Source organism: Cynara cardunculus (assembly GCF_001531365.2).
Source record: "Cynara cardunculus var. scolymus isolate 2C chromosome LG 10, CcrdV1, whole genome shotgun sequence".
NCBI lineage: Eukaryota > Viridiplantae > Streptophyta > Magnoliopsida > Asterales > Asteraceae > Cynara > Cynara cardunculus.
The window spans coordinates 12,138,309-12,143,262 of record NC_037537.1 but is presented as its reverse complement, the minus strand read 5'-3'; positions in this window follow the sequence as shown (position 1 = coordinate 12,143,262).

Below are 4,954 nucleotides of genomic sequence, written 5' to 3'. Positions count from 1 at the left end.
AGAGAGGGAGAGTTGGCTTGGTAGATACTCCAAAATTGAGAGCCGAAGCCCAACAAAAGCCCTAGGTTTTCTCCCCAGTTCAGCTTTGACCTTGGTCTCTGTTTTCATGGATTACCGTAGAAAACGGAATATGCAAGTCACAACGTTGACAGGGCTTGGACCGGCCCACACCCATGTGCTCATATCGACTCCAACAACTCATTCCTGTAACCGTGCGTTCGGTACTAGGGCCGTGGACCGATTCGATGCGAAGTTTGTTTATTCAATAAATGAATAAATATAAACACTTTTTTTATCCGTTTAGTTAAACAAACAAACATTAATAATCGTTTTATTCGTTCGTAAACAATCGTTCATTTACATGCGTTATCGTTCATTTATGTTCGTTATATGTATAGAGAAAGAAGAGCGATCAAATGCAAACCACTCATATTTCTACAAACCGTGCAAACCAACCACATCCGTCAATTTCATTGTTTAATCTTATGAAAATTTGTCATAAAGTTGTCGGTGAACCGCCCCCCCCCCCCAAAAACAATTCCTATATTTAGCTTTCTTTTTTTGCCAGAATGAAAACTAAGTTCTCAATTATTTTTTCTAATTTTTTTCTAATTTTTTCATACTTTATTTAGATGTGGGCACTCCTCAGTTCGAGGACAATCTCTCAGATACACATTAAGATGTTGACCCTTTTTCTTTTCTTCGTTGATTCCTCTCAATGAAATTTTTCATGATATTATGAAATTGTTACATATAATACTTTTTTGACGAAGTTGTTTCATATATGGTTATGAAATTGTTTCATATCATACTTGTGAAATTTTAATGAAATTGTTTCATGTATTTTCTCTAAAATTAATATAATGAAGATGATAATATCTATGATTAATACTCTCCACAATAAAATTGATTAATCAACCTCTTATAATTACAAAAAAATGAACAAAATGCAAAATGTTATTTTTCATAAATGAGTAAGGATGGTTGTTCTTTTTTCATCTATGTTCATTTGTTTACGTCCGTTTAACATTTAACAAACAAATATAAACGAACACGAACAAAACCACATTTTATTAACGAACGAACATGAACAAAAAAATTGTTCCTTTGTCGTTTATGTTTATTCGTTTGTTCAGTTAAGTTAAACGAACAAGCACAGACAAGCCTCCATTCGTGTTCGTTTACAACCCTATTTGGTATGTGGAACGCACAGTACAAGACAATACTAGATTGAATAAACTGTCTAGTATAGTATTTGGTAACACTTGGACATGTCACTTTATTGTCTTCAAGCGCGCTTACCTACTTTGTGAAAAACTACCATTCATATACGGCCAAAAGCTTGTATATCTGAAGACAAAGGACAAGCTCACCTCTAGAAGTTTGTCACGTGTTATGTACCTTCTGACTTGCATTTAATGCAATGAGTATAAATAGCTATGGGGACTCTCTTCTCCATATCCTGCGAAACTAAGCTTACTTTCAGCGAAGAAACAACACGTACATGTGAAAGTGAGCTACTGTAAACAATTTGTAAAATTTGTATTGATCTTTTTATGTGTTTGTATTCATCCTCCCTCTTCTACAAATTGATTACCTATAACTCTTGTAGATCCACCTGGACCAACAAGTGGTATCAGAACAGGAACTTCCTTTGTTGTTGTATTGTTGTTTTATTGGTATTTTATTATCGTTTCTTCTCTAGATAATTTATTCCTTTCAAAATGGCTTTGCAAAACACTAGCATCCACTTTCACAATAATGACTCTCTTGCCAAACCTCCCCGTTTCATTAGAGACAACTTTAGTCTCTGGAAGAATCAGATGTCTCTATTATTGGGAGGTGTAGATCTTGAGATTCCATACTATATATAAAATGGACCTTATGTTCCATATGTTATCTCTCCAACAGTTCCTGCAACTGCTACGACTTTCATGATTCCTGAACGGCGGATTTCAAAGCTCCCTCATCAATGGAGTGATGAAGACAAGAAGAAGATGGTTTTAGACACTCGTGCGAGGTCTATAATAGTCATGGCTCTTCCTGACGAGGTATATCACTCTGTGATGAAGCTCAAAACCGATATGGGACACTTTATATGTTTAATATGAAGGTACTTCAGAAGTACAATAATTGAGGAAGAAAAAATTAGTAAGACGATATGAAAGCTTTCTCTGTGGAAAAAATGAAACCTTGTCTGAAAGACATCAATGATTTAATTGTTTTCTTATTGATTTAAGGACAGCTGGAAGAGAATATTCCAACTCTGAGACCCTGACAAAATGTAATGTTCGTTTTAAGTTATAGTTGGTCGGGTCTTGAAATTTAATAGCAATGGAAAGTTCAGGGGTAAAAGTCTGGCATTTGTTGGAAGATGAGGGACCAATGGTGAAACATTGGTCACCTCCTTATGTTAATATGGTTTTGGTTCAATAAGTTTTTGAAGGTGGCTGAAATTCATGTAGGGGAGGGTGTTCATATCCATGCACTGCCTCAACCCCCTGTCTTTACTAAACTTACTACATATGGTAAGTAAAAGAGTACTGAAAAAGGTTTTTGTGAATACTTTGGCAATCTTGATTAAAAGGAGGAGAAAGCAGAGCATTCATTGAGGTCTCAAAAAAAGGTGAGTTCTTACAAAGTCTTGATAAATATGAGTTATTATGTTTCATGTAAATTACCCGATTTATGATCTTAGATGGTGTATTGGTATCAAACTAACATTATACCAAAACTATTACTAATTTTCATCGCACAAAGACATGTTCGATAAGGTCTCTTCGTTGCTCAAAGTGTTGTCTGGATTTTACTTTTATTGCTCAAAGTGTTGTCTGGATTGGACCTTTATCGCCCAAAGTGTTGTCCGGAGTGAACCTTCATCACCCAAAGTGTTGTCCGGATTGAACCTTCATCGCCCAAAGTGTAGTCCAGATATGGTCTCTATTGCTCAAAGTGTTTTTCGGATATGGTATTCATCGCTCAAGGTGTTTTCTGGATATGGTCTTCATCACTCAAAGTATTTCTGGATTGGGTTTTCATCGATTACAGTGTTGTCCGGATATGGGTCTTCATCGCTCATAATGTTGTCCGGATATGGGTCTTCATCGATTACAATGTTGTCCAGATAAGGGTATTCATCACTCATGGTAGTATCTGGATGAGGGTGTTTATCGCTTAATATAGCTTAGTGTGTTTCCGGGATCAGGGTGTTTCAAACTTTAACCAATAAACTCGCTAATTATTGATAGATGGCGGTGTAACCGCGATAGATGGCGATGTAACCGCGATGGATGTTTTATAATTATATCATTTAAAATCAGGTTTATTAAAGTATTATGACATATTTTATTTACAGGAGGGAATTCACTCACTAGACCTTCCGGTCTAACCCTCAGTTGTTGTACTAATTTATTTTGTAGGTCATCCAACGTTGAAGGATAAAAGCAAAGGGAAGATGTAACTGAATCATGGAAGAAATTTTTTGTTATGAAGAATTTTTGAGTTCAAACTAGTGTTCTTATGTATGGAATATACTAATATGTTTGTAAATATTGGAACCTGGTGTATGTTATGCATGTGTTCTAGTTATGATATGGGGTTTTTACATTTGGTATAAGAGCCTTGGTTTAAGAGATCTAGGTATTTTCCCTGGTCTTAGACTTAAACTAGATGTGTTAATTATGTGATAATAGGTTCCACTAGGATTTTTATCAAATAATAGTAAGGAAAAGTAACATATAAAGTACATGTCCCTTTTTAGTATTTTGGGATCTTTTTCAGTGAGTCAGTCTTTACTTGAGGATTTTTCTTAAGTCATATTTAAGAAAAATCACAAGGATAGAAACTGAAACTGAAAGCTTATTCACTGACTTATAGAATGTTAGTGAATGTAAAAAGTAACACTAGAACTCATAGACTTGTGTCCCTATTACTTTTTTCAGGGATCTTTTTCAGTGAAGTACAAGAAATACTTATATTATAATCATTGGAAATATTACAAGTAGTTTAGTACATGTCTAATACTTACAGACTAGAAGATTAATCACTGAAAGTAGACATAGTAAATAGATTTACAAGGAAAAGTGAACAATATTATAAAAAGAAACTAATATAGGAAACTTAGTTCTATGCAGTTAGGTACATCTTCACCAAGATTCTTTCGACGTAGGCATTCTTTTCGTATCTTCAGGTCCACGACTTTTCCAGACATGCTATCATCTATCCAAAGCAAAAGATAAACAAGATGACCCATTGGACATAGATGTAGCTCAGACATTCTCTAAACTCTGACTTCACCTTCATAGTCAAGGAATATAACTCCTAACTCAGGTTTGAAATGCACAGAGTTGGGTGTATAGGGACCCTTATCTGGCAAGTCAAGATTCAGCATAGAAATGTCTATATTCTCATGTTCCTTCAGGAAAATAAAGAATGATGAGACCAGAGTATGGTTTTAAAGATAGATAAAATACCTTTGGAGTAAATATAGAGGCTTATGGTTGGACTATGTAGGGTCCAGGCCCTCAAATGGAAATTTGGTGAGGCAGAAGCTCTGTATAGTACATATAGAGGCTCTGTATCTTTAGAGATTCGAGGCTCCCCCTTGAGTTAGGCTGTTTGTGATTCTCCTCCTTGAACTATGCTTGGATCAAAGATTATAAGATGTGTACGAGCTCTAGATCAAGGTACGGAGGCTCTATATAATAGATATAGAGGCTCTACGTGACAAACTTAACTAATCGTCAGACTCGATCAAGACTGTTGATCCTCTCTCTCAGTAATTTGATGATAATCCCTTTTTTCCTTTCACGTTGTATTTGTGTTTATGTATTTTCAGTTCCAGCGATCATCACTGAGTATGTTCAAGTGATCGCTGAAGAACTTGCATTGTAAATTCATCAGAGACAACAATACTTCAAGAAGACAACACTCACACCAAAGAACCTTCAGCAAA